Source organism: Callithrix jacchus, chromosome 4 (genome assembly GCF_049354715.1).
Source record: "Callithrix jacchus isolate 240 chromosome 4, calJac240_pri, whole genome shotgun sequence".
Classification (NCBI taxonomy): domain Eukaryota; kingdom Metazoa; phylum Chordata; class Mammalia; order Primates; family Cebidae; genus Callithrix; species Callithrix jacchus.
Window position 1 is genome coordinate 47,874,857 of NC_133505.1, and position 25,307 is coordinate 47,900,163.

The following is a 25,307-nucleotide window of genomic DNA, read 5'->3' on the forward strand; positions in this document are numbered from 1 at the left end:
TGTTGGTTTGTCGTAAATAGCTTTTATTACTTTGAGATACGTTCCATCGATACCGAGTTTATTGAGGGTTTTTAGCATAAAGGGCTGTTGAATTTCGTCAAGGGCCTTCTCTGCGTCAATTGAGATAATCATGTGGTTTTTGTTTTTGGTTCTGTTTATGTGGTGAATTACATTTATAGACTTGCGTATGTTGAACCAGCCTTGCATCCCCAGGATGAATCCTACTTGATCATGATGGATAAGTTTTTTGATTTGCTGTTGCAATCGGCTTGCCAATATTTTATTTTGCATCTATGTTCATCATGGATATTGGCCTGAAGTTTTCTTTTCTTGTTGGGTCTCTGCCTGGTTTTGGTATCAGAATGATATTGGTCTCATAAAATGATTTGGGAAGGATTCCCTCTTTTTGGATTATTTGGAATAGTTTCAGAAGAAATGGTACCAGCTCCTCTTTGTGTGTCTGGTAGAATTCGGGTGTGAACCCATCTGGACCCGGGCTTTTTTTGTGTGGTAGGCTCTTAAGTGCTGCCTCGACTTCTGACCTTGTTATTGGTGTATTCATAGTTTCAGCTTCCTCCTGGTTTAGGCTTGGGAGGACAAAGGAGTCCAGGAATTTATCCATTTCTTCCAGGTTTACTAGTTTATGTGCATAGAGTTGTTTGTAATATTCCCTGATGATGGTTTGAATTTCTGTGGAATCTGTGGTGATTTCCCCTTTATCATTTTTTATTGAATCTGTTTGGTTGTTCTCTCTTTTCTTTTTAATCAATCTGGCTAGTGGTCTGTCTATTTTGTTGATCTTTTCAAAAAACCAGCACTTGGATTTATTGATTTTTTGAAGGTTTTTTTGTGTCTCTATCTCCTTCAGTTTAGCTCTGATCTTAGTTATTTCTTGTCTTCTGCTGGGTTTTGAGTTTTTTTTTTATCTTGCTCCTCTAGCTCTTTCAATTTTGATGATAGGGTGTCAATATTGGATGTCTCTATTCTTCTCATATGGGCACTTATTGCTATATATTTTCCTCTAGAGACTGCTTTAAATGTGTCCCAGAGATTCTGGCATGTTGTGTCTTTGCTCTCATTGGATTCAAAGAACTTCTTTATTTCTGCCATCATTTCATGGTTTATCCAGTCAACATTCAAGAGCCAGTTGTTCAGTTTCCATGAAGCTGTGCGGTTCTGGGTTGGTTTCTGAATTCTGAGTTCTAACTTGATTGCACTATGGTCTGAGAGACTGTTTGTTATAATTTCAGTTGTTTTGCATTTGCTGAGGAGTGCTTTACTTCCAATTATGTGGTCAATGTTAGAGTAGGTGTGATGTGGTGCTGAGAAGAATGTATATTCTGTGGATTTGGGGTGGAGAGTTCTGTAAATGTCTATCAGGTTTGCTTGCCCCAGGTCTGAGTTCAAGCCCTGGATATCCTTGTTGATTTGCTGTCTGGTTGATCTGTCTAATATCGACAGTGGAGTGTTAAAGTCTCCCACTATTATTGTGTGGGAGTCCAAGTCTCTTTGTAAGTCATTAAGAACTTGCCTTACGTATCTGAGTGCTCCTGTATTGGGTCCATACATTTAGGATCGTTAGCTCTTATTGTTGTATCGATCCTTTTACCATTGTAATGTCCTTCTTTGTCTCTTTCGATCTTCGTTGCTTTAAAGTCTTTTTTATCAGAGACGAGAATTGCAACTCCTGCTTTTTTTTGCTCTCCATTTGCTTGGTAGATCTTCCTCCATCCCTTATTTTGAGCCTTTGTGTATCCTTGCATGTGAGATGGGTTTCCTGGATACAGCACACTGATGGGTTTTATATTTTTATTCAATTTGCCAATCTGTATCTTTTGATTGGTGCATTTAGTCCATTTACATTTAGGGTTCATTTTTTTTTTTTGAGGGAAAAAGAGAAAAAGAAGGGGAAAAAAAGAAAAAGAGGGAAAAAGGAATATTACTTCATTCCTAAAATGGGTTTCAATAATGGCCGATCAATATTTTGAGTATTTAAAGTGGTTAATGCATATTTTATGTGTTTAAAATGGAGACCTCTATTGTGTTTATTTGTTCTGGCTCTGAGTTCAAGTCCTGGATATCATTATCAATTTGTTGTCTCGTTGAATCTAAATCTCATTATGTGTCTTATGTATCTGGGTGTTAAGATCTCTTATTGTTGCATTAATCCTTTTACCCTTGCATCCTTGTAGCTTTGAAATCTATTTTATTAAGTGTGAGAATTGCAACTCCTGCTTTTTATTTATTTATTTTTGCTCTTCATTTGGTTGGTGAGTTTTTTTCCATCCCCTTGTTTTGAGTCTTTGTATATCTTTAGATATATCGTTAGATTTTGTGAATAATGTATATTTTGTGTGTTTAAAATGGAGAGCTCTATTGAGTTTATTTGTTCTGAATCTTAGTTCCAGTCCCGGATATCATTATCAATTTTCTGTCTCGTTTAATCTAAATCTCATTATGGGTCTTATGTATCTGGGTGTTAAGATCTCTTATTATTACATTAATCCTTTTACCCTTGTATCCTTGTAGCTTTGAAATCTATTTTGTCAAATGTGAAAATTGCAACTCCTGCTTTTTATTTATTTTTTTATTAAATAAAATAATAATAAAATATTTATTTAATTATTATTTTATTTATTTATTTATTTACCAACCATTTGGTTGGTACATTTTTTTTTCCCCAACCCTTTATTTTGAGTCTATGTATATCTTTGGATATACCGTTAGATTTTGTCTGTATCTTTTGATTGGGAGATTTGGTCGATTTAAATTTAGGGTTGCTGCCGTTTGATATTAACTGGCTATTTTGTCCTTTCGTTGATAAAAATTCTTCTCTATGTTAATGCTCTTTACTTTTTGGTGTATTTTTAGAAAGGGTCATACTGGTTGTTCCTTTCTGTGTATAATGCTTCTTTTAGAAGTTCTTGTAAAGCAGGCCTGGTGGTAATAAAATCTTTGAGTACTTGCTTGTTCCTAAAAGATTTTATTTTTCCTTCAAATGTAAAGCTTAACTTGGCAGGATATGAAATTCTGGGCTGAAAGTTCTGTTGATTAAGTATATTGAATATTGGCCCCCACTCTCTTCTAGCTTGTAGGGTTTCCATTGAGAGATCTGCTGTAAGCCTAATAGGCTTACCTTTATGGGTAACTTGATCTTTCTCTCTGGCTGCCCTTAATATTTTCTCCTTCGTTTCGATCTTGGTGAATCTAACGATTATGTGCCTTGGGGTTGGTCTTCTTGAGGAATATCTTTGTGGTGTTCTCTGTATTGCCTGGGGTTGAATAGTGTCCTGCTTTGCTAAATTAGGAAAATTTTCCTGGATAATATCCTGGAGAGTATTTTCCAGCTTGAATTCATTCTCTCCGTCACATTCAGGTACACCAATCAAGCGTATATTAGGTCTTTTCACATAGTCCCATATTTCTTGGAGACTTTGCTCATTCCTTTTTATCCTTTTTTCTCTATTCTTGTCTTGTCGTTTTGTTTCATTAAGTTGATCTTTGACCTCTGATACCCTTTCTTCTGCTTGATCCATTTGGCTGTTTAAGCTTGTACATATTTCACTAAGTTCTCGTGTTGTATTTTTCAACTCCGTAAGTTCGTTTGTATTCCTCTCTATATTGTCTATTCTTTTCAACATTTCATCGAACCTTTTTTCCAAGTTCTTAGTTTCTTTACATTGGGTTAGAACAAGTTCCTTTAACTCCCAGAAGTTTCTTATCATCCACCTTTTAAAGCCTACTTCAGATAATGGAACACAGTCCTTTTCCATCAGGGCTTGTTCCGTTACTGATGAGTCCTTTTCCATCAGGGCTTGTTCGGTTGCTGATGAGTCCTTTTCCATCAGGGCTTGTTCCGTTGCTGATGGGTTCTGATTTTGAGTATACTCGGCCTTCTTAGGCTGTTTTTTTCCCTTCATTGTAGATGAACTGCCTTTCTAATTAGGTTTCTGAGTCGACGTCCAACTTATTGATTCCCAGTGCTGGGATCCGAGCAACCCACTGTGGCAGCCTAAATAGCAGCAATAAGACTGATGGTGCTCTTCTGCCCAGGAATCTCTGGTCTGGCTTCCCTCTTGAGTCCGCAACAAGCGGCTCTGACTTCCCGGAGCTCCAAACTCCAGTCAGTAGGGGAAGCAGTCCCGTTGGCTCTGCATGAAGAGCTGATGCGCCGAGACGCCGGCAAAACCGCTGCGGCGGCCACAAGAGTCGCGCTGGCGACCAGTGGGGCTCCTCCACTGGGAATCGGCTGATTGGTGAGTGACGAAAATTCGTCTAAAAGTGTGGCATCGTCTCGTTCTCTGGGCTTGCACTGGGAGCTACAATCCTGAGCTGTTAGTGGTCGGCCATCTTGGATCGATCTCCCCCAGGGTTCATATTGTTATGTGTGAATTTGATACTGCCATTTTGATGCTAGCTGGCTGTTTTGTCCGTTAGTTGTTGTAGATTCTTCATTATGTTGATGCTCTTTAGCATTTAGTGTGATTTTGGAATGGCTGGTACTGGTTGTTCCTTTCTATGTGTAGTGCCTCATTCAGGAGCTCTTGTAAAGCAGGCCTGGTGGTGACAAAATCTCTGAGTACTTGCTTGTTCGCAAAGGATTTTATTTTTCCTTCACTTACAAAGCTCAGTTTAGCTGGATATGAAATTCTGTGTTGGAAGTTCTTTTCTTTAAGGATGTTGAATATTGGCCCCCACTCTCTTCTGGCTTGTAGTGTTTCTGCCGAGAGATCTGCTGTGAGTCTGATGGGCTTCCCTTTGTGGGTGACCCAACCTTTCTCTCTGGCTGCCCTTAGTGTTTTCTCCTTTATTTCAACCTTGTTGAATCTGACGATTATGTGCCTTGGGGTTGCTCTTCTTGCGGAATATCTTTGTGGTGTTCTCTGTATTTCCTGCATTTGAGTGTTGGTCTGTCTTACTAGGTGGGGAAAATTTTCCTGGATAATGTCCTGAAGAGTATTTTCCAGCTTGGATTCATTCTCTTCGTCACATTCTGGTACACCTATCAAATGTAGGTTAGGTCTCTTCACATAGTCCCACATTTCTTGGAGACTTTGTTCATTCCTTTTTGCACTTTTTCTCTGATCTTGGTTTCTCATTTTATTTCATTGAGTTGATCTTCAACTTCTGATATTCTTTCTTCTGCTTGGTCAATTTGGCTGTTGAAACTTGTGCATGCTTCTCAAAGTTCTTGTATTGTGTTTTTCAGCTCCTTTAATTCATTCATATTCCTCTCTAAGTTATCCATTCTTGTTATCATTTCCTTGAATCTTTTTTCAAATCTTTTTTCAAGGTTCTTAGTTTCTTTGCATTGATTTAAAACCTGTTCTTTTAGCTCACAAAAGTTTCTCATTACCCACCTTCTGAAGTCTAATTCCGTCATTTTGTCACACTCATTCTCCATCCAGCTTTGTTCCCTTGCTGGTGAGGAGTTTTGGTCCTTTCAAGGAGGCAAGGTATTCCGGTTTCAGGTGTTTTCCTCCTTTTTGCGCTGGTTTCTTCCCATCTTTGTGGATTTATCCACCTGTCGTCTGTGTAGTTGCTGACTTTTCGATTGGGTCTCTTGAGTGGATGCTCAGATTGTTGATGATGCAGTATTTCTGTTACTTGGTTTTCCTTCTACCAGTCTAGCCCCTCCACTGTACGACTGCTGAGGTCCACTCCAGGCCTTGCTTGTCTGGGGTGCACCTATAGCAGCTGCGGAACAGTGAGGGATGCTACCAGTTTCTTTTTCTGCTATCTTTGTCCCAGAATGATGCCTGCCAAATGTCAGTCTTTTGGACATAGAGGGGTCAGGGAGCTGCTTGAGGAGACAGTCTGTACTTTATAGGAGCTCAAGTGCTGAGCTGTGAGCTCTGTTGTTCATTCAGGGCTGTTAGGCTGCTACGTTTACTTCTCCTGCAGCAGAACTCATAAAAAAAACCTTTTTTTCTCAGATGCTCTGTCTCGGGGGGGTTGGGGTTTTCTTTGTGAGTGTCCGTTGTGCTGTCCTGCCCAGCTAGGAGGCAGTCTAGTCACTATTTGCCTGCTGAGGCTCCGCCCTACTGGTGTGAGGTTCGCCCTGTTGCTGCAGGCTCTGCCCTGCGGCTGCAGTCTCCGCCTTGCTGCCATGGGCTACGCCCTGAGGCGGAGTCTCTCTGTTGTAGCGGGTTGCCTCAGCAATGGCAGGCTGCATCAGCAATGGGCGTGTACCTCAGTAGGGGCAGATTGCCTCGGTAATGGCGGACGCCCCTCCCCCACAGAGCTGCACCATCCTGGGTTCAGCTGTGCCCTCAGGAAACCTCTCCACCCAGAGTGTTTGGAATCGCCGTTTTGTTTGTCCCACTGCGCTACCCCAAACGCTGTTTCCCTGGAATCTCCTGGCCTGGCTCACTGTCCAAGTCCCGTTCAGTCTCAAGTTCAGCCCTCTCAAGTCTCAGATTGCCGGTTCAACAGGGCACCCAGACCAGTGCACTTTGTGCAGAGCGCTGTGTAGCGCCGCTGTGGTACAGCGCCGGCCGCTGGCTGCACCAGCCAAAACCTCTGCCTGGTGTCCCGCGTCTCTTTTATACCTGGGAATTTCCCCGTTCTGTGCGAAACAAAGATCCATCTGGAAATGCAGCCCTGATTCACCCTCTCCACGCATTCACTGAGAGCTTCAATCCTGGGTTGTTCTCACTGCATCATCTTTTGGACTCCTCTTAACCATTTTTTAATATCATCCACTTCTGATTCTTCATAGTGACTGTCATTTGTCTTTTGTATTAAATAAAAATTCCAAATCTTGGACTCTTTGGGTCCTGTCCTTCTATATCTACCCCTGTCTTTTGCTGGCCCTTCACATTTTAACAAAATAAATTGGCTTACTCCTCACTCCTTTGAGTCATCATTCATTTTCTTCCTCACACAAATCTGTCAAATCACTGCTCTCCTTTAAATTTACTGCAGGTGTCATTGCAATAATCTCCCACTGTCTCTTTATATTTTCAAATATCCTTGTTTAGTGGGTGTACATATTTATTACTTTGAGAGTTTGTAGCTGACCACATTTATGTTTCTACCACATGTGTGTTATGGTCTGATAGACTGGCAGGGGCCAGTGTGGTGGGACCAAAAGCAACAGGAGCAGAGCTTGCAGATAGCGGCCCTGTCTGACCATTGTGTTTGATGAGGTGGTCAGCGCTGAAAGGGAGGCATGAGGCAGGACTATTCTCATGCTCAGAGCTGAGCAGCAGAGGGTGATTATGTTGGCCCAGCTTTGATTAACAAGATAGTCTATCAGGCATTTGGAGACCATCTGCATTTTCAGCCTAAACGAAAACATATTTATTTTGGCTGCTAAGTATCTGGAGGATGAGGGAACCATGTGCACAAGAGAGGCTTACCCTCCTCTTAGAAAAAATGATCTCAATTAGATCCAATGTCTGCTTTAGATCAGCCAGCGCATTAAGTAGAAACCTGTGCAGTAACTTAAGGGTCCCAGTGAAGTGTCCCTACTTTTGGATCTAATGTTCTTTACCTCACACTGCCATTATTTTATAATCAAAAACCATAAGCATCTGTTTAAAAGTGAAATCTGAAATGCAAAACAGCCACCTGCCTCCTCCTCACCTAGCCAGGCCATCACCTCACAGCTCGCCTCCACAGCTTGGATGCTAGTGGGCTGCAGTGGCCAGGCAAGGCCAGCAGCTGGAATGCTCATAAACACCACTGAGTGGAGTGAGACTCACACTAACAAGACCCCAAAGGAGCCCACTGGACTTCTGACTGTGAGAAATCAGCACAACTTGTTGACTTAGTACAGGGATAAACCTGCAATGGATAAAAAGCCTTCTGAGAACTGCTTTTTAAAAATTGATCATTTTACTTTTATTAATGTGCAACAGACATTGGATCACTGAAAACATGGTTGTCCCAGTTTATGGCAAAAGAAAGCTTATACAAAAGAAATCAGGTTCTGTGCATGTTAGCCACTTGAGCAAAAAGTTGAACAAGAGTTAGCAGCTCTAAGATGTATCTGTAAATTTCAATTGGTCTGGACTTCTTTCCTAGTAGCCCCCTCCCCAAATATTTATGGCATCACCAGGCAGGCATCGGGCTCATTTCTCATTTCCATAATAGGATATGAACAAACTCTGCTGCTTCAGTAGGTGGACAGGGATGTCATACTCTATATCTGCATATGCCTTGAAAGAGACAGTCTCTGTTTGCAGCATCACTGGCCACAAGGTTATCAAAGGAAGGCAAGAAGCATAAGCAGATGTCATCATAGAGCATGGCAAGATGCATCCTTTGGCAAATGAAGACTTTTTGACAAGTAACTTTGTTCTCTTAAGAAATCAAAGTAATGGATGGAGAGGATCCAAGATGGCCTAATAGGAACAGCTCTGGATTGCAGCTCCCAGTGAAAACGCAGAGGGTGAGTGATCATCACATTTCCAAACAAATGTTTACTGCCCACAGACCAGGAGATTCCCTGGTGGAAAAGCACCATGAGTCTCCAGCATGGCTCTATCAGCTGGTGCAGCAGATCTCTGCACAAAAACTCACAACAATCTGGGTGCTGTTTCAGCTGGCAACTGGAATGCCTAAGAGACAGAGTTGCCCATTCGACTGAAAAAAGGGGTCTGAAACAGGGAGCCAGGTGATCTGGCTCAGCTGGTCCCACCTCCACCAGGACCAGCAATCTGAAACACTCTGGATTGAGAGTTTCACAGCAAGCACAGCTAGACTGGGGATGGTCCACCTTAGTTGGGGGAAGGGCATCTGCCATTACAGAGGCAGACCCCCACTACCAAGGCAGTGCACCATTACCAAGGCAATCCACCATTACAAAGGCAGTCTGCCATTACCGAGGGGATCCACCATTATGAAGACAGTTCACTATTACTGAGGCAGACTGCCATTACCGAGGCAGTTCTAACTATACCCCTATAAACAATACTGCAAGGAAGTTCACACAGCAGCTGGGCAGAGCCCATGGCAGCTCAGCAGTGCCTCTGCTAGGCTACCTCCTTGCTGGGCAGGGCATCTCTGAAGAAAGGCAGAGAATGACAGAAACTTATAAATAAAGCCCCACCTTCCCAGGACAGAGCACCTGGGAAAAAAGGTGGTTATGAGTTCCACTGTAGCAGACTTAAACATACCTGCCTAGCAGCTCTGAACAGAACAATGGTGCTCACAGCTCAGCACCTGAGCTCCTATAAGGGACAGACTATCTCCTCAAGCAGCTCCCCAACCCCCATATAACCAAAGAGGCACCTAATAAAAAAGAGCTCAGGCTGACATCTGGCAGGTATCCTTCTGGGACAAAGATAACAGAAGAAAAAACTGGCAGCAATCCTTACTGTTCTGTAGCCACCACAGGTAATCACCAGGCAAGCAGGGTCTGGAATGGATCTCCAGCAGTCCTATAGCAGAGAGGCCTACTGTAAGAAGGAAAACTAAGAAATAGAATGAAACAACTTCATTAGCAACGAAAATGATGTCCACTCAGAGACCCCATCTGAAAGTCACCAACCACAAAGACCACAGGTAGATAAATCCACAAAGATGGAAAGAAACCAATGCAAAAAGGATGAAAATACCCAAAACTAGAATGCCTCTCCTCTTCCAAGGGATCACAACTACTCACCAGCAAGGAAACAAGGCTGGATGAAGAATAAGTCTGATGAGTTGACAGAAACAGGCTTCAGAAGGTGGGTAATAACAAACTTCTCTGAGCTAAAAGATCATGTACTAATCCAATGCAAAGAACTAAGAACCTTGAAAAAGGTTTGACGAAATGCTAACAAGAATAAACAGCTTAGAGAGGAATATAAATGACTTAATAAAGTTGAAAAACACAACATGAGAACTTCGTGAAGCATATACAAGTTTCAGTAACCAAATCAACCAAGCAGAAAAAGAGTATCAGAGATCGAAGATCAACTCAGTGAAATAAAACAAGAAGGCAAGATTAGAAAAAAAGAGTAAAAAGAAATGAACAAAACCTCCAAGAAACATGGGATTATGTGAAAAGACCTAATATACATTTAATATGTGTACCTGAATGTGATGGAGAGAATGAATCCAAGCTGGAAAACACTATTCAGGATGTTATCCAGGAGAACTTCCCCAACCGAGCAAGGCTGGCCAACATTCAATTCCAGGAAATACAGAGAACTCCACAAAGATATTTCTTAAGAAGAGCAACCCCAAGGCACATAATCATCAGATTCACCAGGGTTGAAATGAAGGAAAAACTGCTAAGGGCAGCCAGAGAGAAAGGATTGGTTACCCACCAAGGGAGGCCCATCAGACTCACAGCAGATCTCTTAGCAGAAAGCCTACAAGCTAGAAGAGAGTGGGGGCCAACATTCAACCTCCTTAAACAAAAGAACTTTCAACCTAGAATTTCATATCCAGCCAAACTAAGCTTCATGAGTGAAGGAGAAATAAAATCCTTTATGAACAAGCAATTGCTTAGAGATTTCATCACCACCATACCTGATTTACAAGAGATCCTGAAAGAAACACTAAACATAGAAAGGAACAAGAGCTTCTGAAAGAAGCACTAAACATAGAAAGGAACAGCCACTCCAAAAATGTACCAAACGGGAAAGAGCATTGACAAAATGAAGAAACTGCATCAACTAATGGGCAAAACAACCAGCTAGCATCAAAATGGCAGGATCAAATTCACACATAACAATATTAACCCTAAATGTAAATGGGCTAAATGCCCCAATCAAAGACACAGACTGGCAAATTGGATAAAAAGTCAAAACCTATCAGTGTGCTGTATCCAGGAAACCCATCTCACATGCAAGGATACACAAAGGCTCAAAATAAAGGGATAGAGGAAGATCTACCAAGCAAATGGAGAGCAAAAAAAAAAAAAAAAAAAAAAAGCAGGAGTTGCAATCCTAGTCTCTGATAAAATAGACTTTAAACCAACAAAGATCAAAAGAGACAAAGACGGGCATTACATAATGATAAAAGGATCAATGCAACAAGAAGAGTTAACAATCCTAATATATGCGCCCAACACAGGAGCACCCAGATGCATAAAGCAAGTTCTTAATGACCTACAAAGAGACTTGGACTCCCACACAATAATAGTGGGAGACTTTAACACTCAACTGTCAATATTAGACAGATCAACCAGACAGAAAATTAACAAGGATATCCAGGACTTGAACTCAGACCTGGACCAAGCAATCCTGATAGACATTTACAGAACTCTCCACCCCAAATCCACAGAATATACATTCTTCTCAGCACCACATCGCACCTACTCTAAAACTGACCATATAATTGGAAGTAAATCAGTCCTCAGCAAATGCAAAAAAATGGAAATCATAACAATCAGTCTCTCACACCACAGTGAAATGAAATTAGAACTCAGAATTCAGAAACTAACTCAGAACCGCACAACTTCATGGAAACTAAGCAACTGGTTCTTGAATGTTGACTGGGTAAACAATGAAATGAAGGTAGACATAAAGACGTTCTTCAAAAACAACGGGAACGAAGACACAATGTACCAGAATCTCTGGGACACATTTAAAGCAGTGTCTAAAGGAAAATCTATAGCAATAAATGCCCACATGAGAAGCAAGGAAAGATCTAAAATAGCTACTTTATCATCAAAATTGAAAGAGCTAGAGGAGCAAGATAAAAAAAAAAAAAACAACTCAAAACCTAGCAGAAGACAAGAAATAACTAAGATCAGAGCAGAATTGAAGGAGATAGAGACACAAAAAACCCTTCAAAAATTAATAAATCCAGGAGATGGTTTTTCGAAAAGATCAACAAAATAGACCACTGGCCAGATTAATAAAGAAGAAAAGGGAGAAGAATCAAATAGATGCAATAAAAAATGATAAAGGGGATATCACCACAGATTCCACAGAAATCCAAACTAACATAAGAGATTCCTGCAAACAACTCTATGCACATAAGCCAGTAAACTTGGAAGAAATGGATGAATTCCTGAACACTTGCACCCACCCACGCCTAAAGCAGGAAGAAGTCGAAACCCTGAATAGACCAATAACAAGGGCTGAAGTTGAGGCAGAAATTAATAGCCTACCAACCAAAAAAAGCCAAGGTCCAGATAGGTTCACAGCCGAATTCTGCCACACATACAAAGAGGAGTTAGTACCACTCCTTCTGAAACTATTCCAAACAATCCAAAAAGAGGGAATCCTTCCCAAATCATTTAATGAGACCAATATCATCCTGATACCAAAACCTGGCAGAGACTCAACAAGAAAAGAAAACTTCAGGCCAATATACATGATGAACATAGATGCAAAAATCTTCAATAAAATACTAGCAAACCAATTCCAACAGCACATCAAAAAGCTTATCCATCATGATCAAGTAGGCTTCATCCTGGGGATACAAGTCTGGTTCAACATATGCAAGTCTATAAATGTAATTCACCACATAAACAGAACCAAAGACAAAAACCACATGATTATCTCAATAGATGCAGAGAAGGTCTTCGACAAAATTCAACAGCCCTTTATGCTAAAAACTCTCAATAAACTAGGTATCAACGGAATGTATCTCAAAATAATAAAAGCTATTTATGACAAATCTGCAGCCAATACCATGCTGAATGGGCAAAAACTGGAAGGATTCCCTTTGAAATCTGGCACTAGACAAAGATGCCCTCTCTCACCACTCCTATTCAATATAGTATTGGAAGTTTCTAGCCAGAGCAATCTGGCTAGAAAAAGAAGTAAAGGGTGTTCAATTAGGAAAAGCAGAAGTCAAATTGTCTCTATTTGCAGATGGCATCAAATTTTGATTTTGGGCTATCATCTCAGCCCAAAATCTCCTGAAACTGATAAGCAACTTCAGCAAAGTCTCAGGATACAAATCAATGTGCAAAAATCACAAGCATTCCTGTACACCAATAACAGACTTAAAGAGAGCCAAATCAAGAATGACCGCCATTCACAATTGCTACAGAGAATAAAATGCCAAGGAATACAACTAACAAAGAATATAAAAGACCTCTTCAAAAAGAACTACAAACCACTGCTCAACAAAATAAGAGAGGACACAAACAGATGGAAAAATATTCTATGTTCATGGTTAGGAAGAATCAATATGAAAATGGCCATACTACCAAAAGTAATTTATAGATTCGATGCTAACCCCATCAAGCTACCAATGACCTTCTTCACAGAACTGGAAAAAACCACCTTAAACTTCATATGGAACCAAAAGAGATCCCACATAGCCAAGTCAATTCTAAGCAGAAAGAACAAAGCTGGAGGCAGCAAGCTACCTGACTTCAAACTATACTACAAGGCTACAGTAATCAAAATAGCATAGTACTAGTACCAAAACAGAGATATAGACCAATGGAACAGAACAGAGGCCTCAGAGGCAATGCCACACATCTACAACTATCTGATCTTTGACATACTTGACAAAAACAAGCAATGGGGAAAGGATTCCCAGTTTAATAAATGGTGTTGGGAAAACTGGCTAGCCATGTGCAGAAAGCAGAAACTGGACCCCTTCCTGACACCTTACACTAAAATTAACTCCAGGTGGATTAAGGACTTAAACATAAGACCTAACACCATAAAATCCTTAGAAGAAAAGCTAGGCAAAACCATTCAGGACATAGGCATAGGCAGGGACTTCATGACCAAAACACCAAAAGCGTTGGTAACAAAAACCAAAATAGACAAATGAGATCTAATCCAACTCCAGAGCTTCTGCACAGCAAAAGAAACAATCACTAGAGTGAACCGGCAACCAACAGAAGGGGAAAAATTTTTTGCAGTCTACCCATTAGACAAAGGGCTAATATCCAGAATCTACAAAGAACTAAAGCAAATTTACAATAAAACAAACAAACAAACCCATTCAAAAATGGGTGAAGGATATGAACAGACACTTTTCAAAAGAAGACATGTATGAGTCCAACAAATATATGAGAAAATGCTCATCATCACTGGTCATTAGAGAGATGCAAATCAAAATTACACTGAGATACCATCTCACGCCAGTTAGAATGGCGATCATTAAAAAATCTGGAGACAACAGATGCTGGAGAGGATGTGGAGAAATAGGAACACTTTTACACTGTTGGTGGGAGTGTAAATTAGTTCAACCATTGTGGAAGATAGTGTGGAGACTCCTCAAGGACCTAGAAATAGAAATTCCATTTGACCCAGCAATCTCATTACTGGGTATATATCCAAAGGATTATAAATCATTCTATTATAAAGACACATGCACACGAATGTTCATTGCAGCACTGTTTACAATAGCAAAGACCAGGAACCAACCCGAATGCCCATTGATGATAGACTGGACAGGGAAAATGTGGCACATATACACCATGAAATACTATGCAGCCATAAAAAATGATGAATTCGTGTCTTTTGTAGGGACGTGGATGAACCTGGAAACCATCATTCTCAGCAAACTGACACAGGAACAGAGAATCAAGCACCACACATTCTCACTCACAGGCAGGTGTTGAACAATGAGAACACATGGAAACATGGAGGGGAGCATCATACACTGAGGTCTGTGGTGGGGGGCACTAGGGGAGGTACAGTGGCGGGTGGGGAGTTGAGGAGGGAGAAATGCCAGATATAGGTGATGGGGATGGAGGCAGCAAACCACATTGCCATGTATACGCCTATGCAGCAATCCTCCACGTTCTTTACATGTACCCCAGAACCTAAAATGCAATTATATATATATATATATATTTTTTTTTAAGAAAGAAATCAAAGTAATGACATTATCATCAAGAGACAATAGCACATAATTGAAAACAGATGCCAAAAGCAAAACTTCTGAATCATCCTGGACTCCTCCTTCCTCTTCACTGACATTTAATTGGTCACAAAGACCTTTTGATTTCCTCTCATCTGGACCTCTCCTACCATTCTCTTCTTTATCTCCCACACCACTGCCTTGGTTCAAACTCTCATCATCTCATGCCTAAACTACTGCAATACCTTCCTAAGTTGTTTCCCTGACTTTACTCTAACCATCTTCCTTTGAATGTTGGAAATATCCTTCCAAAATAAATCTGAAGTTTCTCTCTGATGATTAAACATTTTCAGAGGTTTCCCAGTGTTTATGGCATCATGTCCAAATCTTGTATATTTAACAACTGGGCCCCACCTGAAGACTTTTCTTCTGCTACTCCCCACCATAAAGGATACATTGTCTTCTAACTACATTCAACCACTTGGCGTCCTCTAAACAGTTCAGACATAGAATGATTTTTGAGGCCTCTATCCTTTTTGATCATACTATTTCCTATTCCTCAGATCCTCTTCTACCTCATTTCTGTTTGATAAATTTATTTCAATAGGCAGCTAAAATACTGCTGCCCCTGAAGACCACTCTAATTCCTCCTGGCAGAATGTCACTCCCTCCATTCCAGGCATAGTACTTGGCTCTTGCTCCCATCATCCCTTCCATATTACATGGCAGGTGCTTCTTTACTTTTGTCGATCTCTCTGACATCTCTTTGAGCCCCTTGACCTCAGGACATTGCACTCCAGGACTTAACACAGTCTCATGCATGCAGCGTTCAATCAGGTTTGCTGAATACATAAATATGGCTGTGTAGAAAGTTGTTCTTATAAAGCTTTATCTTTCCCCTTCCTCTCTCCTTCTTCCTTCCTTCAAACACCAGCTGCCAAAATTCTTTTGGACTTTCTGGAGGAACACAAAACATTGGTTTCTGAGCTTCAAGAATCAGAGATAAAGCAGTAGGTATTTCCAAAATGGTGGTGTAGCTCAGATGACCTCATCATCAGTGAAACAATAGTCAGTGAAATTTATTAAAACACAGACCAACAACAAAAACCATTTGCAATCTCTGAAAATTGTCTAAAGGCACACAGCAAATGGAGAAATACTGATTCAAGGAAATCTTCTAAAGCTCAGTAAGAACAGTAAGAGTCCACTGGCATTTGGGCAATGACTTGTTCCTTCACCATTCCCTGCTTCTGCATGATGGAAGTTCTACTCTGGATCAGCGTAAATTGGGACATGAAGCTTCCACTCCCTCTAGCTCCTAGTCTAGGGTTATGCTATATACCTGGGAAAAGCAGGCCACCCACATTTCTCATGACCTCTATTTCTGTATTGTATAAGCTCTAGGCCAGGCAAGAGCAAATGAGAGATCTGGGGCTTCCTTCCTCCACCCAGGCTCCTCTTATAAGGTAGAAGTTCCATTCCAGGTGAAGCAGGCCAAGAGTACCAGGTCCTGATTGCCTTTGCCTGCTCATAAAGTGATGGCTCCAGGCCAGGAGAGGTAAGCTGAGAAGACAAAAAGGCTACTTCCTCCTTCCCAGCACCTAATTCATAAAGCAGGGGTGTTGTTTCCAGAGAAGCAGACCACTGTCCCCACTGCCAGTTCCAGAGAAGTGGCTCAGAGGTTTGTCCCACAGGACAAGGCAGGCATAACAACAGAGAACTTTATAGCTTTCCCCAAGTAACTGTGGGTACCTGCAACAGAGACCATGAGGAAGTTCAACCCTGAAGAGTTTGAACTTGTTGAAAACAATGGAGATTCTGGTGGTAGGCAATGAAAAGGACACTCACTAGTAGCTCCATGAGAGCAGCAAGCTAAACCAGTTTGAGTTTAGCAAAGATCAGCTAGATGCTTAACAGAGAGATCAGGGAAATAGTTAATAAGACCCTCCTGGGTTTGAAACAAATCTCAAAGAATGGCCTCAAAGACTACCCCTGCAAAAGAGATGAATTTAATTGCATCGAACTGTGAGGAAATTTATGCCCAGGCACTGTTGAAAACAATAAAACCGTCAGCTGTCAATTAGTGAAGGCTAATATTTACATATGATATCAACGAAGGCAGTCAGCTTAGCAGAGAGATCAGGAGGGGCAAAAAAAACAGTCAGAGAGAGACAGCCCTGCTAAAACCATTGTCATTCTAGGGTGACTGTGCACAAGCCCAAGGCTATGCCCTCTGAGGAGCAAAATCATAAGCTGCACACTAAGGGATATTAGACTTCACTGAGATAGTCCATCTAAGTCACTAGACAAATAAGTAACAACAAGCCCCAGAGAAGGCAGATGGGGATCAATATTTAGAGTTGCTATATTATCTAAAATGTCCAACTTTCAATAAAGAATTATGATAAATGCAAATAAAGCCCTACCCATACACAAGAATAAAGCAGGCAATAGAAACTACCTATGAAATGACATACATGTCAGCTTAGCAGACAGACTTCAAGCCAGTCATTATACATACGTTCAAGGAAACATGGGAGCAATGCTTAAAGAAGCAAAGGTTTGGCTCTGAGGACTTGTTGAAAATAAAATAATAAATAAATAAATAAGAAAAGGACACCATAATGCAATGCCTCATCAAATAGAGATTATCAATAAAGGATATAAATTATTTTTAAAAACCAAATTGAAATTCTGAAGTTGAAAAGTACAATAACCAAAATGAAAGATTCACTAGGGCTCAATAGGAGATTTGAACTGACAGAAGAAAGAATTAGTGAATCTAAAGATAGATCATTAGAGCTTATACACTCTGAAGAACAAAGAAAAAAAAGAATAAAGCAAACAAAATGAATAGAGCATCAGTGAAATGTGGGACACCACTGAGGACACCAGCATACAAGTAATGAGAGTACGAGAAGGAGGGGTGAAGAGAGACAGAAAAAGCAGAAAAAAATGTTTAAAGAAATAATGTGGAAACACCCCAAATTTGATGAAAATACTAGGTTTATATCCAAGAAGCTTAATAAATTCTAAGTAGGATCAATACAGAGATCCAGACCTAACTACATTATAGTTAAAACGTTGAAAGCTAAAGACAAAGAGAAAATCTTTAAAGCAGCAAGAGCAAACTAACTTATCATGGACAATAAGATTAAAAGCTGACTTCTCTTAAGAAATGATGAAGGCCAGAAGCCAATGGAATGACATGCTGAAAATACTGATGAAAAAAAGCTGTCAACCAAGACTCTTGTATTCAGTAAAACTATTTTTCAAAAATTAAGGTGAAAGAAAGACATTCTTAGATAAACAAAAATGGAGAGAATTCACTGCTAACAGATCTGCCTTACAAGAAATATGAAAGGAATTTCTTCAGTCTATGTGCAAGTGACTAGAGGTTAATTCAATTCCACATGAAAAAACAAAGAACACCAGTAAAAGTAATTATATAGGTCATTATAAAGGACAGTATAATTGCATATTTCTTTTCAAAACTGATCTAAAAAGCAGTTGTATTAAACAATATATATATATATAATTTTATTTGGAAACTCTAACATATAGAAGTGTAATGCAGTTGATAGCAATAGCACAAAGGAAGGGGTGGGGGCAAAGCTGTCCTGGAGTAATGAAATGATACCAGAGACAATAACTTGAATCCACAGGCAGAAGTGAAGAGAACCAGGAACAGTAAAGAGGAAATATAACAAACTTGATAAATATATAATAATTCCCCTTTTTTCTCTCAGCTTAACAGCCATAAAATACATAAAGGAATCATTATAGCAATATAATGTGAGGGTTGTAATATATAAAGGTATATATCTAAACACACACATACAACAATAATAGCATAAAAAAGGGAAGCATGAATAGAGATAGACAGGATTAACCTATCTCACTGGAATTAATTAGTATAAATAAGAAGTAGATTCTGATAGAGTGGAGATGTAAATTTTAAGCCCTAAGCAAGGAAAATAACTCCAAAATAAACAATAAAAAATCATTAGAGGGATTAAAATGCTACACTAGAAAATATTCACTTAATGCAAAATAAAGCACCAAAGGAGGAAGACAAATAAAAAGGACATGATAGATAGAAAACAAAAAGTAAAATGGCAGAAATGAATATCAACACTATCATTAATGCAAATATATTAAAAATCCAATCGAAAGTCAGAGACTGTCAGATGGATTTTAAAAAACCAAGATTTAATTATACGCTACAAAAGATACAGTTTACCTTCAAACACACAAATCAGTCAAAAGTAAAAGATACATCATGCAAACAGTAATCATAAGAAAGCTAAACAGGCTACGTTATTAGACAAAGTAGACTTTAAAACAACAAAAAATGTTATGAGAGATGGAGAGGAACTTTTAAAACTTTTATTTTAAGTTCAGGGGCACATGTGCAGGTTTGTTATATAGGTAAGCTTATGTCATGGGGGTTCGTTGTACAGATTATTTTATCATCCAGGTATTAAGCTTAGCACCCATTAATTATTTTTCCTGATAGAGAGGGACATTTCATGATGATAAGGGGATCGATCAATCCATCAAGAAGACACAGAAGTTACATACAAACAGCTAACAACAGAGCTCCAAGAAAGATAAAGGAAACTAACAGAATTGAAGAGAGGAATAGATGATTCAACAATAGGATTTGGAGATTTCAATTCCACATTCAACAATGGATGGAACTAGGGAAAAGAACAATAAGGAAAAAGGACTTGAACAACACTATATGCCAACTAGACCTAACAGACAGTATAGAACACTATATCCAGCAACAGGAAATAGAGATTTTTTTGCAAGCACACATGAAAACATTCTCTAGGATAAATCATGTGTATGACCATAAAATGAGCCTTCCTAAATTTAAAAGAATCAGGATCATACAAAGTATGTTCTTCCATCACAGACGGGTGGGAGGGAGGGCCAAAGTGGATTATAGAGCAGAGAATAGGGAAGGGTCGAGAGTGGGAATATCAGAGCACAGTGAGGAGCAGGTAAGGAGGTAGAGTAGGGAACTTCAGGATTCAAAGTTCAAAGTTCAGAGGTTTAGGAGCAATTGTATATGGCGAAAAAAACCAACGCAGTAACAGCAGCTCAGTCTGACAGGTGGCTGAGCCCTAACAATGTGACTAAGTGCAACTTCAATGCCTGCCTTGCACCTCCTGCCTGACACAGTAGGTCACAGACTTCTCTGTAGGAGCATTTTGGACTGGTCATAGCAGAACATCCGGTGGTGTATCTTAATGAACTTATCTCTGAGTACTCCAAAATGAAATCTGCCAGTTGACTGTCCTCAAGATTATCTACAAATAATGCCCGTGAAACCCACTCCCCAGGTGATGTGGAGAATGTTGCTTAGACAAAGGATCAGGTTTAGAAAACAACATATTTTAGGGCAGGAAAGAGGAGTAATATGTTTCACCTAAATGTGTAATCATCTACTGACAGCTGTTTCCACTATTCCCCATAAATCAAGGATTTGGAGAGAAGTGTTAACTCTGTCAGGCCAGAAAAAGACCACTGAGCAGGACCGGCCCTCTGAGATTCTTGCGAAATGTGAGTGCAAACACCCTTCCCAGCATGCAAATGTTCTCCAAGGGAGTAACAAGCACTCACTGTCCATATTCCTCCACCCACTGCCCTTTATAACGTGGGCTCCCTTAAGATCATATTGCTTTAAGATGATCAGATTTTTCCTTTAATGCAGCACCGCAGAGCTGTTTCTCACTTTGACCTTTTCATTCATGTTGAATAATAAAACTTAACATTAAGCTGTGATTTGATATTACAAGACCTGGGATGCCAAAGCCAAGGCCTTGAGTTTGCCAGAAGTTTGTAATCCTTGGTCCAGCAAAATTTAAGGATGCAATCTGGAAGTGTTTTAAATGCCAAAAGAAACGTGACACCTTTCTGCTGGGTTTTCATTTCCTTCTCTCCTGTTCTTCTTTTCCCTTGGTATCTTTTATTGTCTCCAGGGTTCCTTCCTGAGGCAGCCCTTCTAGTACGTGGACCCACCTCTTTCCAAAGCACGTTCTGCTGAACGCAGCATGGCTGCATTTGCTATGTGTCTTGTGCTTCCTCCTCTCTGACTCTTTGAACTTTCTTTCCATGATGCCTCTCCCTGCAGGCCCACACCCAGCCTTCTCACTGCCTTCTGTCTGGCATTAGATTGAGCATTCCCTGTGCCCTGGGCCATGGATCTTCTGTGTGCCTACATGGATCTTCTCTACTCTTTCTGGGAAAGGACACTGGTTACACGGCCAGAGCTGGACACTCTATGTCTTGGATTTTATTTACCTGTGGTTATGTTATAGGTCCCCTATTCATGAGGCCACATATCTTCAGCAAATGTGAACCCAGGATGGCTACAGGCTGTCTACCTAAAGGGTCTTGGAGTCCTGATCCTCAATGTCATCATGAGGTGGAGAGAGAGTCTTAAAATCCTCTGCTAGCACATCTGAGGACTGGCTCAAGGTAGAAAAGGTCTAAGTAACTCAAGCTCTTGTATTTTTCCCAGTGGAACTACCTTAGCTCTAGGAAAGGGGAGTTCTTTTTACATATATACCTTGGTCTTGACAGAGCTGCTTGCTGAGCATCTAAATAGAGAGGACATAGCATGACCTTCTAAAGAACACACATCAAGGAAGCCATCTGGAGTGGAGTAAATTGTAATTACATCTCCCTCTGCTTCTTGCATTTTTAAATGAAACCATTGGTGTTACTGATACACCAAAGAATTCCACTGCAGCCTGAAGTATCTGTGGCACTTAGAATCTAAGAGCACCATGTTCTCATGCAAGAAGCAGCTCAAAATCCTTCCCTGGAGCCCTCCCTTCCGACCCTTTACTAAATTGCATGTTTCCCTTCACGGGTAAACTCCTGCAAGAGCTGTCAGTGTTCCCTGGCTCCTTATTCTCAACTACTCTTCACCCTTTATCCCCTACAGTCTGGTTTCTGTCCTCAGCACCTCACTGAAACTGTTCTTCCAAGCTCAGCCTCCACCATCTTATCTTTTCTGATACTAACAACCAAGCCCAATTCCCTTTTCTCTGTCTGTTCCTCCTCAGTTTTCATGCCAGGCTCTTCTTCTGCAGAAATGCTAGCTCTGTTTTTCTTTTCTTCTTCTCTAGCCAGACACTTCCATGTCCCAGGGTGAGAACACAGTTCAAAAATTGTTACCCTTAAAATGGCAAATAATGAATGACTCCAAAAGATAAATTGTTGAGACTTTTGCCTTTTGTATTATCGGGGAACTAAGCACAGCCACATGCTGTAAATAAAATCTACGGCCGGTGCCAACTGCTGTAAGAAATCAAGCAAATTTGTGGGGCTTCTGCAGAATGAAAAGTCAAAACCAAAACCAAAACCAACAATAGCAACACCCCTACCTCTCTCCCTCTTCCCACAAACATAAAAACATATTCTAATGTGATACTCTAGTTTTGTTTTGTTTTTCTAAAGGAGCTTCCTAAGCTTTCTTGACCTTGTAGAAAAAGAAAATACTCCAGGTTTTGTGCTTTACAGATGAGCCCTGGTCAAGTAGTCCAGTGGGATTTACACACTCTCTCTGATACATCATCACACTCCTTTTGTTTTGATGCAACTACAGTGTTAATATCACCAGATTCTCCAATAACAAAAATGTTGTACATTTTCTTTCTTTCTTCTTCTTCTTCTTTTTTTTTTTTGAAATGGAGTTTCGCTCTTGTTGCCCAGGTTGGAGTGCAATGACGTGATCTCAGCTCACTGCAACCTCCACCTCACAGGTTCAAGCAATTCTCCTGCCTCAGCCTCCTGAGTAGCTGGGTTACAGGCATGTGTCACCACACCTGGCTAATTTCATATTTTTAGTAGAGATAGGGTTTCTTTAGGTTGGTCAGGCTGGTCTCAAACTTCTGACATCAGGTGATCCACCCACCTTGGCCTCCCAAAGTGCTGGGATTACAGGCATGAGCCACTGCACCCAGCCCCCCCCCCAAAAAATCTTATACATTTTCCAATCACTTATTGGACTTAAAAGAATTCTACATCCTAGGTATTCACAAAAAAGAAATGGATAATACAAAATCAATTTAGATTAAAAAGTAAGAGTTTGCTAACTTTTCTGAACATGTGTGACAAAACCTTTTATTTATTTTATTTTTTAAAAATCAGATAGGAGCAATCAGGATGTTGCAAGTCCTGATTACACAGAGACGTTAATCATGTATCATGCATCTCCAATCATCATGTTCTGTCTGTTCCACCATGTTCCTCCAAAGGAGGAACAGGTAAGGATTATCCCACCTGATGATGACAAAATCTTTTAAGAGCACTGAGGTTTACACTTTTTCCCTACAGGTTTTCCTAATGGATAATCTAGGGAGACTTGCTTCATACTTACCCAGTGGCTTTGAGTCCTCTAAATCCCCTTCTGCTGACCTGTGGATATCAGATTTAGGAAGCAGGGCCCAATGTCATTAGAAAGAGACTAAATGTTGTATAATATTTAACACTGCTCTGTTTGCTAACAGTGACAGAGCAGTATGCAGTCAATTTTTGGAATGGTATCTATTAAACTTGGTTAGAATGAAAAAGAAAGCAATAAGCTTTGGGGGTTTCAAGGGTTTTTTTTTTTTTTTTTGATTTTTTGTTTTTGCAAGTTTCATTTATCCGAAAAACTTCATTTCCTACCATTACAGGATAAATGATTCTAACACAGGTCACAAATGAAATAGAGAGCAGGCTTAGAACACTAATATATTTGTCTCTAACTTGACTTCTAGCTTTATTTTCCCTCTTTTGAGGAGCTTCACTGATTAATTTGGTAACATATGTATGGCAGAAAATTCAGGACACATCTTTTTCAATGAATAATTTTCTTTGTAAAAATTCATTTGAGTTTTGATGTGGAGCCATGATTCTAACTATGACAATGCCACCTGCTTCTGTTCTTTATTTGGTCTCTGGAAAATCCAATCCCTGAAAATAAAATAGATGTGTACTTCCCTCAGAGGCTTCCTGTTATTTCTATGTGACTGTGTAGAAAAATTAATATCTGAGAACAGGTTATAACTGGGGAGAGGATCTCTGATAAGGAAACGTTTAAAGAGATAGTTATTTTTAAGAGTTTGAAACATTTAAAATCTTCAGTTATATGTAAGTCATGATATGTGACTAAATGCCAAAATAGGGAAAACAATTCATGAAGATACCTATTTGGGGTATCTTCATCAAACAGCGAATCTTCATTCACAGGGCTATTTGAAATAGCAAATAGAGTCCCCACTCACATTATTTTCCTAGGTCCCTCACAGTATTTGTTAGGATTGTCTTCAGTCATAGGTAACGCCTATTTGGGGGGTTAACATTTATTCTCAAAGCAAATTTTCTTCTTAGTTAAGAGGTCTCTTTAATTGTGGGTATGCAGTAACTAAGGAAAGCACATAGAAAGCGCTCAGTAAATCCTCCTTCTTTACTTGCATGAATGAAGGACCTCTTACAAACCTTGTATTTCATGACAGAATGCCAGACTCAAATGTTTCTGTGGGGTTAATAAGTGATCACAAAAACATAATAATGGGCTAGACTCCAGCTTCTCCTGTGAAGGAGGTGTGGTCTGAAGCTTCTTCTCCACTTCTTTCAGAGAAAGTCTGGGTATGTGGCAGGCTACATAAATACTGAGAACTGTGTGTTCTTAACATTGTGATTTGTGAATTGTGACATAACAGGCTTATCTCTGGACAAGTGGCAAGCCTTATCCAGTGGTTCCAACTCTAATTTGCAGTTGAACTGCCTTGCAGTGGGCCTATTGCCTGTGGCATAATCACCAGGGTAGTCATCCAGACATATTACTCTTTTATCCCTGTACGGATTTAGGACAATTGATATGACCTCAGATTATTACAAAAACAATTATATAATGGTTCTGTTGCTGAATGTGAGTATAACATTCTTTCTCTTGCACTTCTCAATGCTAGAATTCCTTTACTTAAACTAATTTTGCAATGAGTTAAGAAACAAATGTTGGACGGAGCTTCATTTAGGAATTTGGAAGCCCTGAGTTAAAATCTTGGCTCTTTTTTGTGAATTGTGTGGCCTTGGGCAAGTCACTCAACCTTTCTAAGCCTGGTTTCTCCCTGTCCACAAAATGGGTGGTGGGTAGAGATGGAAATAACTACCCTCCCTGCCTCACATGGGTGTTCTGGGGAGGAAGTGACATAATGAACACAGATGTATTAAATCAATTGTGAAATGCTGAACATATGTCAAAATTGTTTCTTGTTGAGCTGCCATTTTAAAACACATGCACTCATACAAGCACCAAAAATAACAACAGAAAAGAAAAGATCCAGTGATGGAAAGTTTGCAAGTATCCTTATTTTAAACAGCTTATCTTCATCCACAAAGATATCTGAAATAGCAAGTAGACTCCTCACTCAACATTATTCTCCTAGGTCCCTGGCAATATTTGTTAGGATTGTCTTTGGTCATACAGAATCTGAAATCAGGATTCTAACCTGACATTTCAGCTTCTACCTTGTCATTCTTCTTTGCCTTTCCCCTTTTCTGCCTACCTGCAGAAAAGT

General features: G+C 40.0%; 1 protein-coding gene and 1 pseudogene across 8 annotated transcripts in view; both read right to left on the reverse strand.

Moving 5' to 3' along the window:
- Positions 1 to 25,307, reverse strand: part of KIF6 (kinesin family member 6) — a 412,611-nt gene that overhangs the window by 127,730 nt on the left and 259,574 nt on the right. The window lies entirely within an intron of this gene.
- Positions 22,889 to 23,032, reverse strand: LOC118153343 (U8 small nucleolar RNA; annotated as a pseudogene).